Source organism: Molothrus aeneus, chromosome 16, assembly GCF_037042795.1.
Source record: "Molothrus aeneus isolate 106 chromosome 16, BPBGC_Maene_1.0, whole genome shotgun sequence".
In the NCBI taxonomy this organism is placed as follows: domain Eukaryota; kingdom Metazoa; phylum Chordata; class Aves; order Passeriformes; family Icteridae; genus Molothrus; species Molothrus aeneus.
In genome coordinates, this window is record NC_089661.1 from 10,015,620 (window position 1) to 10,030,676 (window position 15,057).

A 15,057-nucleotide genomic window follows, 5' to 3' on the forward strand; every position below is an offset into this window, starting at 1 on the left:
AAAAAACACATTCTGATTGCTGCTCAGGAGGGAGACCTCGGGCACACCATGGCCTACCCTGGAGGGATTTACCCTCCCAGCTCTCTGGATTGCAGGGTTGAGCCAGAGCTGTGAGAGAATGGCCAGGCAAGCCTCATGCCAAAGACACTGCTAGCTGCTGAATCTCTTCTTCAGAGCTGAAATTTGGGCTTGTTGACCACATGGTGAGTGCCATGAATGGGCTGATGTCAGTTTAGAAACTTCTTGTCCTGTACCCTCCCTGCCTGGGGTGAGCACTCCTGTGTTTAAACTGACCACTCTCTACTCTTTCCCAAATCTGGCTTGGGAAGGACAAGCCCTGGGTGAGCTTGGCGTGGTGAGGTAGTTTGAAAGAATGGGCCAAATATGGCCACTTGCTAAATTATTTGTAGTACAGCTGAAAAGAGCAAAGATATCAATGTCTGGGTATCACTGCTCTAGTCCTGAAAATGTTTACTGTGATTTCAGCTACAACTCTTACCTTTAAGGATCAGTGAATGGTGTGTATAAAACTGCAAGCTGTTTCCATTATGACTTATCAACAGAATAATATTTGTCTTTTTCTCATAAGAAATTCTCTGTAGTACATGATTCACATATTCTTTCTCCTTTTTGCCTGTGAGAAAAAAAAAAAGAGTTTAAAAGTATTTTTCCCAAAGGAATAATTTTTCATGATATATTCATACACATTTAAAAGCAGCACCTATCATGAAAACATCATTCCTTACCTACCAATTCCATGGAGTCAGAGAGTTGAAAGCTCCTGTACACTCCTACCAGGAGTAGATCAACACCATGCATCTCTGAAGCAGTGCATTGATATGGACCTATTTAGATTTTTATCAGTTTCAGCTATGTGTAACCATTTAACTATAATTGACCTGGGTTTGTTTCTACATGTTTCCCTCATTAAAATGTATAGCACCTGGGCTAATGGATTTTGTTTCTATCAAGATATAATGAGGACTGGCATATCTGCATATTCTCTGAGTGCACCAAGAGCAGAGACAAATACTCCATTTTATTACCATCTGACAGAGACATAATGATTGCTGAGAAACTCATTACCATCATATTATGCAATGATTTAACTCAAAACCCTTGCTGTGCTGCAGCCTGGCAGTGGCAGAGCTGTTGGAAAGGTCTGTTTTTGTGTTTGAGTAGTGTGAGCTGAGCCTGTTCCCTTCACCCCGTGTGCTGCACACAGTCCATTTGCTTTGCAGATTTCTGACTGACTTTGAGTGTATTTCATTACTGTGTAATTAAGGAATATCACTGAAAGATGGTTAGAAAAGCACACGTGGCGAAGGTACAGGTAGTGAGTGAGCTGGTGCAAGAGGGAGAAATAAATATTTTTCCTTCTCTCTCAGCTCTCCCTCATTTCCACACCCCATAACCCTGTGGTTTATACCACCACCCCACCCTGTGGTTTATAGGGGAGGCACCCCGGCTCCTCCTCTTTTGAGGCAGCTGCTGAGAGAGTTCCAGCAGCCCTTGGTCAACTTTTCTGCAGCTTTGCAGACACAGACAGGTACTCAGAGATAAAGGCTTTTCAGCTGCAATTTGTGTCTTTGTTCTCTGTACAACTTTCCTCTTCCAAATGGTGCTGCTGAGCTGATTCCTTCAGAGCTCAGTTTAGTGCAGAGGACCGTGACAGAAAATGCCACTGAGCACAGTTTATCATCTGAACACAAAACCCCTCAGTGATGCAAAATAACACGGTTCAGCTGGCAAATGCTGGCTGCAGTTATTCTGCTCCCATGCTAGACAGGGTGAGCTGATAATTTGTCTCTGTCATCTGAGATAGGAGGTCCTTAAGTGTTCTAAATATCTATATAATAGTCAAGAAGGTTCTAGTCAAGTTCTAACCCCTTCCAGCTTGTTTGACAAATTCACCTCAAGGTTCAGCATTTCACTGTATGAGATGGGATGGGAGCAATGTTCCCATTTCTCCTTCCAATGTGTAGAATCCACAATGTTGAAATATGTTGAAGGGTTTATCCTTTCATATATGTATCTACAGAGAAATGCACAATTTTAACAGGGGGATGGTAAGAGAGTTTTGGTATTTTGTAAACTTTTTCAAGTTCAGAAATTGTGTTAACATTTCAAATTTCAAACACTGAGCAGCACTAACCAAGTGTCAAGCTGGCCACATGTTTGGGATGGTAGTGTCATTTTATATCGCTGGACAGCTTCTTCAGCAACTTGGATCCCTTTAAAACTAATTTGTTCTTTTAAGTAACAGTTCTTCAGTTACTAAAGAAACATACAGTGTGTTCACACCACAAAGATGTGATTTATTTGGTAGGTGAGAGGAGGAGTGCTTTAGAAATCTAGAAATCCAACTTTAGCAATTTGATTTTAATACTGTAAAGTCAGTGGATAGAGATTAGTCCCTGTATGCAGAAAGAAAAATGCCAGGGATGATTATTAAACCTGTTTCCATCTGATCAGCAATGAGAATTTTGCAGTACAAAAGTCTATAAAGACTAAATTCAATCCTGAGCTTGTTTACCTGTGTTTTAGTATTTAAAAAAGAGGAGAGTAGGTAAATTTCTTCTGTTTATGGACATTGGTGAGCAAGTTAACAGGTTCAAATGCTTGCTGAAAAAGGTAATGTGAAATTGATAAAATAGGTCATGCATACCTGAAAATAAATGCAAAGCTTTCCTCCATATTCAGTGTTTGATCATGTAAGTAATTTAGTTGTGTTACATCACAGAATTGTGAGCACAGGATTTCACCTGGGAGAGCTGCTATGGGTTTATAGAGCAGGTTCCCATTTGGAAAATGAACCATATGGTGCATATGTCAAACCCAGGGAAGGAGATAAACCTTACAGAGACCTACAGATTCACTCTTAATTAAGATCAGATGGTGCCTGCCATTAATCACGATACCCAGGCAGTCATTTTATAGATCTTGGGTGTGAAATTGTTGCATGAGCAAATTCCTCCAATCACCTGAAATCAGTGGAGTTTCACTGATGTGGATGAATGTTCAACACGACCCTTTGTGCTGGGGGAATTCTTGTGAGTGGAGATGGAAACATCTCTGGACCAGCCATGTGTCTGCCCAAGCTTGGAGGAGGACAAAACACAGAGCAGCAGGGGATTAGGAAGAGTTTTGTGTGATAGAGCTTGTTTCTAAAGTGCAAAAAGTAATTAATTTTTCTTAATTTTCCCTTTATTTCTCCCTTTCTCCTAATTTTACCCTTAATTTCTCCACCTCCTTGCTGTTTCCATCTAGCTCCTTGCTCTTGACTGTGCATTCAGACTCCAGAATGCAAAAAGGCTTTTCAGGCTGTTGTAAATGGCTCATTTGCTGCTGAAAATGAAAGATTATTTTACAAAATGTTGATGTATATAAACCAAAGAGATCTAGAAGTCCTTAGTGGTCTACAGAGGCCACCAGTCCTCAACTGCTAAGTTTTGTTTTGTTTTCTGCACACATTTAATTCAGCCCCAGCTGGCTCCTCTTAAAAGTAGCCCAAAATCATTCAGCAAAGTTGTGTCAGTCCACAAAGGCTGGGGCTCTTCTCACCCAGTGGGTGCCATCAGGCTGGGATTTCCTTATCACTGACAGAAGGTAAGAAATATTTCTTTTGTAAGGCAACTTATGAGGGAAAGTTTAAACCACACTCCTCTGGAAGAGTCTGGAGATGATAGTTACTAGCCAGCTTTGGCACTGAGGCTGTGGAAAGAATTTCTTTTTTTCACAGCATTTTTTCTTCCCTGTAGCTTTATCTGCACTGTGGAGAAGGCAATGACTCTATCCATGTCTTATGTCCAGGACTATGGATTGATTGTGTAAGAAAGTGCCATAACAAATTTTTGCCATACAGAGAAGCAAAACACAGTTGTACACAGAATTATCTCCAGCAAATCAGAGAATTGCTGTCCCAACATACAAATTTGGAGCTCAAATGCTTCCCCACCTTGCATTATTCTTGCACACAGACTCCCATGTTGACTGTATTGATTGGAAGGAAATAAGGTCACTGCACAGTGAGGCATTGAGCTTATTACTGATGTTTTAAAGGATTGTTTTCCTTAGGTAAGTACAAGGATGTTGATAGCTAAAACACACCGTGTGTTTGTTTTGGGTAAACATTTTGCTGTAATTCAATTTATGAGAGGGATCTTTCTCTTAAAAGCATTGGACATGTCTGCATACTAATAAGGGATTATGTTCTTTAGCTCTACATACTGGAGAACCTGAAAACAGGTAATTTAAGTCCAAGAGAAGTATCTTTACAGTGTAATTATGAAATAAAAAAGACAGCGCCCAAAATAACAACCGGGGTGCTGATTTTGGAAACCTCCTTTCTTTGGAAACAAGAGCTGTGTCCATTCTTGTGTTTCTTGGGTTGGAAGACCAGTATGTTTAAATGTAAAACATAAATAAACCATAAGATAGAGAAAACCAGTGAAAATATCTGTAGCTGTGCAAACTTCAGAAGGATGAGAATTGTTGTTTCCCCAGGACAGGTTTGTGTCTACAAAAGCAGTCTGTTGATTTTTTTTGTGTTTTTTTTTTGGTTAGTTTTGGTTTGTGTTGAAGATGGGCTCAGTTAATCAGAGTTTGAAAAATTGGATCTTCTCTGACAAGTTGAGAACTCTGGAGTTTATTGCAGGGATAGAGTGGGGAAACAGCTCTGAAGGCATTTCAGAAATGCATCATCTGAAGCGTGGTTTCCCTGGGTTTCCCTGGACTCTTGGCCTGCTCCTCCCAGGAGGTTTATTGGCTGGTCAACACTCTGCCTCTGCAGCAGCACTGGAAACTTAGGTAGATTTTGAGTTGTTTTGTGATATCCATGGCTGTTCTGTCCCTGCCTCGGATTTGGGAGAAAGAGGGAAGCTGGTGTCAGGCCCCCTCAGCTCCCTGTCTGAGCTGAACGTGCTTTTGCTGCCTTGTGGCTGCTGAAACAGCACCCAGGGCTGGGATCCTGGTGTGGGGACACTGGGACAGCCTGGGGACGCTGCCCCACGAGCTGGGACTGCAAGGGGCACCTTGGTTTGTCTCCTCCTGCTTCCTGCACGGCTCAGGCTGGGAGGGAACTCTCTCATTCTCATGCAGGGCCACCTTTTCTCAGCCTCACCAGTAACGTCACTGCAACTCAGTTTTAATTGGCCAATTTTTTAAAAGCTGCCACAGTCTTTAGGCTCCTAATGACTCCTAAAACATGAAATGAATTCCTAGTCACTGAGGCCGAAACAAAAATAAAAAAGAGCTCAGTGCCTTCTCTACTGTGTTTTTCTTGCCTTTTCATGGGTGAATTATTATAAAGGAAGCTATGTATCCCTGGAGACATTCATTATTGTAATGATAACTGGAAAGGGCTTCCTGTTGAGGAAATAATAAGTGTACCCTGGTTTGAATGAACTCCAAGAGAGAGAGCTCTGTCCTTCTGCCTGTCCCAGCACGGTGCCCCTCCACAGGGGCCTGGTGATTTCCATGTGGAGCACAAGGGAGAAGCTGCTTCCCCCAGCACCCATCTCTGGCTGTGTTTGGGAACCCAAATGGGAACCCAAAGGGGAGAAAACAGGGCTGGGAAATACGTTTACCTCCCTCTAGGTGCCATCTGCTGTCACCTCCTATGATGGAGCCCTGCCAGGGAACATCTCTAGGTGCAAGGAGATGTTCTCAGTTTGCTTTTTTTTCCCCCAATCAGCCATAGACTCTGCATGGCTCTTTGGGGTGGGAGGGAATCCCTCTCCAGGGAGAACTCTGTGAGTTTGAGAAGCAGAAATTCCATAACAGCAGCCACTCCAATGCTTTTCTGCAATCAGGAGCATTTTAGAGGGAAACTTGGAGGGTTCCTCTCCCGTTTTCTAAGCTCCACAGCCTCAAGCATTTTAGAGGGAAACTTGGAGGGTTCCTCTCCCGTTTTCTAAGCTCCACAGCCTCAAGCATTTTAGAGGGAAACTTGGAGGGTTCCTCTCCCGTTTTCTAAGCTCCACAGCCTCAAGCAGCCTGGCCCTCCTTCCTCTGAACCAGCTGTAAAGGCTGTAAATGGGGAGTGCTGGTAGCCAAGGCAGGAAGGATAACCATGGGCAGACAGTTTGGGTGGAATCATCTTCCTTTCTGTGCACATCTGCTTCTGGGGACCTTTTGGACAGTTTGGGTTGTTTCCTGAGGAGAATTCACCCAGGGTTGTATTGGGGTATTTAGATTTTGTTTGAATTGAGCTGGGTAAAGGTATCAGTTCCAGCAGGGAGAGCAGAGAACCATGCAGAGTGTATGGCTGATTGGAAAAAAAATTAAAATAATTAAAGGAAATCACTGACCTAGGATTAAATGTTGCTGTCAGCTGCTCAGAGCATGGAGCTTTGCATAGCTGTGGTGTGATTATGCAGATCAAATGCACAACCAACCAGAAAATAGGAATTCTGTTTTGTAAAAAGCTGGAATTGTGCAGCAGTGCCACAACAGCATCTCTGCACCCAGGGTGGCTGGGGCAGGGCTCCTTCAGTCTGTATCAATAAGCTACACACACAGAGGCCAATCAAAATTCTCCTGCCTTCAAAATCCTTTTATTCTAGATAAAAAATTTCATGGTTAATCATTATCATCTTGTTCCCTTGCTGGGTAATTAGTATTGCATTGTTGCTTTGTGCCTTTCCCTATGTTCCCTTCATGTTAGAGAAGTTTAATTGACATTAAAAGAAGAGGAAATTAAAGGGATTTTAATCAGTTGGTCTGTTCTATCTGTTTTAAAAAGAAAAGCTGGGGTAATAGAAAAATAGGCTGGTGTCTATGCTCTCTTATCATCCATTTTGCTGCTCATTACTGAATTGATGGGAATGTCTGCTTTGCATATTTAATCATAGAACTGCTTAAAATATGACTGGGGTTTTTTCCTGTTAGTGCTTCTCTAGGCATCACCACAGGTGTCAACAGGCTTTTGCCTAACTATTATCTCAATTTTTTTCAGTTTTCACTCAGAAACCAACACTGTGAGGTGAAATACAGACACTTTCTGTGGTTATCTCAGAATATTCTTTGATATCTGGAGTAAGATTTTGTCTCATAAAGGGCTAAGTAAGAAAATAATGTTATCTATAAGAACTCTTCAAATCTACAGTTAAAACACAAGAGTTTTATTATTGAAGCTGTTTACTTGGAGATGTTCTGAATCAGGACTTGCAGAATCTATAAATGCCCAATGTCTGAATAATAACATAGTTAGTAAATTTACACTGAAGGCAGCAAGAGAGTAGTACAGGTCACAAAAAAGAATATTTGGACTATATTAAATATTCAAATCGTGACAAATTTTGAAAACACTCAAAATTATAAACACTTTGTAGAATATGACTCAACCAATAAAATAAGTTTAATGTATTGTAGTGAACCTGGATGAAAACAGCAAAAATTGGTCTCATTTGTCTTAAGCAAAGGTGCTGAAGAAGTGTTATTGTTTGTCAGTTTTTCCTACTGCAAAAAGCAAATGTGAATTTTAAATATAGTGTTTATTAGGCTCTCTTCTGAAAATTGCAACAATAAAGAAAATCAGAGAACATTCTTTAAACAGCCTTGGAACAGGAGTTGTGCAATTTGTGGTGTGCTGTTCAGAGGTGAACTCAAACATGCCACCACCAGGCATTTAATACAAAGCAAATTGTTAGGGACTCGGGGTTGGACACATTGGAATAAGCAGGAGGCTCCCACTGATTTCACTGAGCTTGGGTTGAGGCCGTGAAAATGAGATCCTGGCAGTTCTCCAGTGCAGGCTGATGGCAAAACTCCCATTGCCTCGTTAGGGGCAGGATTTTGTGCTAGGTTTTGCTAAGGCTTCATTCCCACCAAACTTTCATCCTCAGAATGAAGGAAAGCAGGAGATGCCATCTCCTTGGGTCCCTGCTGTTGCTGTGCAGGTGGAAAGCAGTCGCATGCCATGGCTGGGTGTGGCTTTATCAGCCTGGCTGGCGATGGGAGATGCTCTTCAGGGGCTTTATTGCCCTTTTTTGGGAGGGGAGCCTCTGGTGAGCAGGGGCTGTGACTGTGTGGAGCCTGCAGGGTGACACCTTGGTGGGGCCAGGCTGTGGAAATGGTGGATTTGGAGAGGGAGGTGCCTGGCTTACCTTTTCTTTGTGCCTGTGCTCACTCACCCTCATCTCCCAGGCATGGAGGTGGACAGAGGTTTTCTGAATCCCAAGGAACAGAGTTTCTATTCCAGACTTTTTTCCTTTCTATTCCTGGCACGTGATAGCAAGTTGGACAAACTTCTTATAAAGCTCAAGACCCTCCCTAGGATCTATTGGATCCCTGGGCTAAGATTTTCTGGGTCTCAGAGGTCCATGCAACCCCAAACACCAGTGAATCTTCTGTCTGTGGTGAAAGTATAAGAGAGGAGAGTTCAACCTTTTCTGTAAAAGCAGCTAAAGCAGAACCTTGTGTAATATCCATTCTGATTTGTTGTCCATATATCAATTTTGGAGATCATTTGGAACTGACAAAAATAAGTACCAAAAAACAAAACTGATAAAAAATAAGTACCAAAAATAAGGTTTTTTTTTTTTTTGTAATTTTGAGGCTTGCTGTCCAAATATGACACCTCTACTGTTCTGATTCCACTGAAATGAGCACAGGCTTCTTTGCCTTGGTTTTAATAAACAATGGATTGGTTCCTCTGCCTATGTGTTAGTAATTATGAGAGTAATTGTGTGTGACTGTAATTACTCCTGTGCTTAATTTTCATCCTGGTTAAAGGCAGAAGGAAGTTATCAAATAAAAAATGGAAGTGGTTTGTTCCCAGATATGGAATCATGTTCTTGCATTAGAAAAGCTGTCTGACAGACTAGATGAAATGCAGATCACTTCTGGGAGGCCTTTAGTTATTGTGTGCCTAAAAGGAAGTGTATTTACAATAAAATATATATTTCAGATTTTATTTTGGGTGTCTTTTGGAGATGGTGTCTTTGTGTCTTTGAGGGACATGACCTACATGAAAATCCCAAACCCTTGGGAATGTGTGTGCCTTCATGTTGCAAGGAAATCTGTAAATGAAAGAATGCAAGGACAGGGGTAATGGATTCTCCCAGGTTTCTCTGAAGCAATGGTCATTTCCTCACTGAAAGAGAAAATGTGTTTCTGAAACTTTCTTTTCTGAAGCCCTTAACTGGGAGGTCCTTAGACTGATTTAATTTCTGGATCTCCTTATAGATCACTGCTTAGGTGTCAGAAAGTGTGGAGGTAATTTAAAAATGCTTTCTTATGATAACACTGCTACAGGAGTGAAGATGTTGTCTAAGCTGCCATGAAAGCAGCTCTGTGGATGTGGAGGAGCAGAGTGGTAGTTACAGGTAGTACAGGGTAGTTACAGGTTAAAAAGCCCCCTTCACTTTAAATCCTGTAAGGCCAGCACTAGAATACAAATACATTCCAGAAGCTCTTTCCTGTTCCTTCTCTTTTGAGTGGCTGCAGTCTCTAAGAAGAACACAGACACCACCATTAGCAAGGGACAGAGACAACTGTGCTGCTTTTCAGCAAGTGGGCAGCTAGAATTACTTGGAAAGTAGATCTGAAGAAAAAGGAGACTCCAACCCACAGACCTTTGGTTAATCAGCCATCTCCATCCAGCAGTGATCCTTCTAACAATTCCTGTGTAGAGTTATTTCCTAGCAATGGCATTGGAGGACTTTACACATCTCCAGTCTTCTCTTTCCCTGTCTTGTTTCTGTGCTGGATGAGCAGAAAGCTTTCCAACAAATTGTCAGAAGTCCCAATGGTTTCATAGCAATCAGCAGCTTCCTGCAGGCTTTGCAGGGTGTTCTGTGTGATACCTGGAATGATGAGAAATTCCCTCTGCACCAATGGCTGGGTCCAGGTCACTGCCCAAGGTCTCTTGTTGGACTTCTGGTGGGATTTCCCTGTGCAGGGCCTTGCTCCCTGAAACTCTACTCTTTTGACCTGAAGTTATCTTTTATTTATTCTGGGATAGGAGCCTTATAATAAAGGTCCTGCATGTCAAATTATTGTAATGAATTAGACCCATGGGAAGCCATTGACAGAGGCTGTGCTGTGTTAAAGCATTGTCATTCCAAGTGTGCCAACTCCACAGCACTTCTCCAGGGCACCACACCACCCAGGCTGTGGCATTGCCCCCTTGCCAGCACAGGTTTTTGCAGTCTGCTGAGTTTCTGGCCGTGCTGGTGTGCTCAGGTGGCCTTTGGCAGGGGACCAGGCTGCCCAGGGAGGAGCTGTGCCCCGGGATGCTCTTTGCGTGTGCCACGAGGGGGAGGCAGATGCTGCTGCATCATCCCGAGGATGCACGCAGGGATGCACCCGAGGCACAGCTGAGCGTGGGGAGGCTGCTGGGCTGACTGTGACACCCAGCCCTGTGCTGAGCTCTCCTCTGCAAGCCAGGCTCGCTCACAGTGGGTGTTTTCCACTACACAATAGTGTCACCGTGTCACAGGTGGACAGCCTGCCCTCCACAGCTGCACTGTGAGCTGGCAAGGCTCTCTGAGGAGCTGGGGGGACGAGGCACTCACTGGGTGCCTGTTTCTGGCCCAGCATGGTCTGTAAGGAGCAAAGATTCCTTCCTCGTCTTGTCCCTTGCTGGACAATACCTGCATTGTTACAGCATTGTTGCATTGTGTGCTGCTCTCTGTTCCTCAATGCCCAAAGGAAGCCTGTTGCAGTCCTGTTCCAGGTGCTACAGGTAATTTTTCAGCTCCCCCCACATGGGAACATGCCCTGGGAACTTGTTCAAGCAGGAGTTTTGCTGTGCTTGCTTAGGGAGTTGTGACCTTTCTTTGGAAATGCAAGCGTTGCCCTTGGTTTTCAGCGAAGAAAAGATGAGCACATATTTACAACTTCACATAATTATATTTTATGATAACCTGATGCTAATGTGAACACCAAATTGAACATAAGAATCTAATTGTGTACTTCCTGTTGAATAATGCAAGGCAGTAGCAGTCATTAGCCTTGTACTGCCTGAGAATGCAAGGCTCTTCCCTCTCTGGAAAGCACATAAACAGAAGACAAAGAAACAAAATCTTCTCACAAGGTTGTCATTGTTCCTTTCTCTCAAATCAGCAGCAGTGAATCAGATTCCCAGCACTGAGCACTCTCTGGTGTCTGGATGCTTAAAGAAAGGGTGTCAAACATGTTGTGGCAGCTAGCAAGGCATCCTGGCTGCTCTGAAGGCTGTGCTTGCACTAAGTGCCTGTCTGGTTTTGAAGCGCTGACCTTGGTGTGACACTGCACACACTGGTGGCCTCAGTGGGCCCCCAGGGCTCTGCCAATGTGGCAAAGTGGAAGGGCAGGAAAGAAATGAAAAATTGGATGTTGAGTCTGAGGATAGAAGGAATGAAAAGTAGCAATGGTCAGCACTCCTGGCAGCACCACCCATTTCCAGGTAACCTCTTCTATGGCATTCTGCAAAGTGTCAGGGGTTGGATGTCTCCAGGTTCACTCACAGATTCAAGTTCAGGACTTGGTGTGAAGTCTTGATTTTCAAACCTCTTTTCAGTAAGGAACCTTCCTGTGGAGAGGGCAGGAAGAAAAAGAGGAATTTTGTTTGAAGCAGAGTGCAAGGCAAAAGAAGCTGCAGACCTAGCTCATTAATGAAATTTGGAAGTGGGCTGCAATGTTTTGACAAAGCTGTCAAAACTATTGTTTTCAAGTAACTGACCCAAGCTGTGGTCACTCTGTTTCTGCAAATCCAGGCTTTAGTATGGGGCTATTCATCACTTTAGAGAACTCAGATGTAACTGTAAAATAAGAAATACACAAATTGGAGTGAAATACCAGATCAAAAGTTTCTTGATTTGTGCCTCAGCCTCCCTTTCTGTCCTGCTGGTGTTCAGGGGGCAAGGGAAGAGAGCAGAGGGGATCTTCCCCCTGATATAACCTCCCAGCAAGGGAGAATTTCCCTCTTTAGCAGGCAGAAGCTTGGTAGAGAGATTAAAAAAGGCCTGAAGGTGATTCTTATCCCCAGTGAATCATGTGTTTGGTGCTGGCACTGGGAAGAGGGGCAGGATTTAATTCATGGTGTGTTTCCTTTGTCCCCTGGCAGTCCCATCCCACTTATGAACAGTTCTTGCAGTATTATATCCACCCTGGTGGGATTCAGGCTTGCACGGTGATGGATCCAGGAGCATCATGCACCTGGGTATCCTTCCAGTGTTCCAGCAGAGCCTGGTGCTCCATGGAGGTGCCAAGCCAGCAGTGCACAGCCCTGGGCAGGTAAAAGCCATGAAGGAGGAAGGAGTGACTGTCACACACAGCTGAGAGTTCAGAGAGTGTCTTTGTGTCTTTGGATTTGCACTGGGAGCACCAGCTGCCAATGCACAGCTCTGACTCACTCCTGTTGCTGTTGCTGGCAATCTCAGTATTTGCAATCATCATTGGGCTGATTGTTATGAGCAGTGCCACTCTGTTCACACTTGTGATGTGTGTTGATTGTAGCTGGAGAACAGAGCAGTTTGTAACCTTCTGCTGCTTGTCTGTATGAAAGGGATGTTTCTTTTCACTCTTGTGACAATTGAGAAATTAAAAGCTGTCTCAGCTGGGGCTGTGCATGATCTGAGTCTTGTGCCTGCCTTCTTCTGTCATAGAGCTCCCTTCATTCCCCTGGGGAAGCTGTGCAAGTGAGGCTTTTCTTATGTGAACAAGCATGGGCTATTGTCCCTTCAGATTGTAAGGGGGAATTTCTAGGAATTCAGAATGTATGTATAATTTTCCAGGCTCTGAAAGTGCAAATCATTGCTCCCGAAGCCAGTTCAATGTGATTTGAGGTGCACATGGGCATGGCAGGAGGATCAGGCCCCCTTGGCAGGATCACCTGGTCAGGCTGGCCCCTGCTGGAAGCTCTGCAGCCATGAGTGTGTGCTGGGGTCAAGGTGTCCTTCTGTGGCCCTGCCTCAAGAGGACAAGAATGATGTTCCTGGCTAATTTACAGACTTGGTTTGAATAATAAGAAATGGCCAAGTGGCCACTGAACTTCAAATAGGGGGCAAGGTGCTATTAATAATTCTAGCACATAATTAAATTCTTCTGTTAATGTAGGTTTTAATTGTTTAGGACCATGTCTCCTTGGAAGACCCTGGGGTTCAGCTCATTTGCTGAGGCTCTCAAGGGAGCTAAGGCCAATGCTCTGATGCCTGTGGAAGTTGTACAAGTCCACCCTCTCAACTAAGTGTAACCTACAGATGACAAATGGAATGTGTCTTTCAAAACAAAACAAAACAAAAATACTGCCAAAAAGCACACTAGGAGATTTAGCAGTTGTATGAAAGGAAAAAAGTGTGGAAGAGAATGGATCTGATGGACAACATCACGACCCTTTTTCTGGGAAATGGCTTGAAATGGCATGCAACAGCATTTTCTAATCTTTCCAGAGCAGAGAAAAGGCTTTCAGCTCACTGCTTTAGCATCATGTGTTGTGGCTTGGCTTTGTACTGAAATACCAATAATTTAATGTTTAGCTGAGAGTAAATGTCTTTGGAAGCAAGAGGGTGAGAATGGCAGCCTGCAGCCTGGAAGGATTGGTGTTTTAGGCCTGATTTTTGTTTGATTTCTGAATATAATGGAAATGGTCTTGGTATATCAATAACCAATAACTTCCCTGAGCTTCTTAAATAAAAAGGGTGAGTGGGTGTTCTGCAGAGTGACATCTTATGCAGGCACAGCTTTTCTTTGGAAGGTTTTGCCCTTTGTCACTCACATGGTTACTGGAGCACTGTCATTGTTTTTGAAGATGAAGAATTTTTTCCTTTCCAAATTATTCCTGCTAATGCTACTTAATTTTTTTCAAACAGATCAGTGTATTGACTGACTAGGCTGTAGTCAGGAGAAAGCAGGACCAGTGCTGTGAACACCAGAGGATAAATCTGTCAGGAGAGGAGCAGGGATTTGTGTTACAGGGAAGTCAATACGAGACTGTTGTCCTGAAGTCCATAATCCATTTAAGCTCTTGTCTCAACACACATTAGTATGTACATTTTCCTGTGGAGTAATCAGCATTTACCCAGAGAAATGTCCCTGCCTTGAAAGGTAGGGACAGCTGGGCAGTGCATATTTCCAATATGACAAACATACTTAGGAAGTATCTATTAATTATTCCACAACACTTACACATTGACCCTTTTGTTTTCATAATCTCAAGGTATTGAAGAAATTCTGTCTGCATTCCAGACCCATATGAGCAAAAACTATTCCTTTATGGAGATATGGCATGCAGTGGGCAAATTATATTGAAAATATTTTATTTTGTAAATCCTATAAGGGAACTTCAAACCTATCATACTCTTAGTACATCACCTAGGGGAAGGGATTGTTTCTTTCTCTTGATTTTGTTTGTTTGTTTCTTTTCCTGCATGACACCTTTGCACCAGTAGCTTTTGGTATGTTGTTCTCATGAACTAGTGTTATATTCCCATTTCTCCCTTTCTGTCCATCGAAAATGGAGATTCTAGTTAAAAATCCACTCCTCACAAGATGTTTCCAGCTGGGAGACAAATCAGGCCTGTATCATTTTTATTTGGTAGCTGTCAATGTCATTTTCCTTTGAGGTACTTTTTGCAAACCGTGGCCATGACTGTTTCGCAGCTCTTGCTTTCAGACATGCCATGCACTTCATCTGTCAGAGCCAGGAAATATGTCCTGGCCTAATTATGGTGTTTGTGAGGAACAAACTGATCAACTGAGTCCTAGTTTGTTTCCAAAGATAGGTCTGAAATGATGTATGTGCATAATGTGGTGGCTTTTTGTGTGGTCAGGGGGATGACAGTGAAACCTGGGAGGGAGGAAGGAAGAGGCATGTGGATGTTACAGCTCCTGCTGCTGCTTTGTGGCTGGCACTGACCAAAGGAAATGGGTGAAGGATATTGGCTCTTGTGCCCCACTTTACTTAACCAGGCCTGTTTTGACCTGTGGTTTTTATCAGATGATTAAAGTGCAGCATTTGCAGGCAGTTCTCTGCACAGGCACAGCTCTTATAGTTGATGGAGTATGGGCACAAATGATGACCAAGGTTTGTTTTCAGTCTTACAAGCATGCTTCCTTCTGGAGCCTGAATTT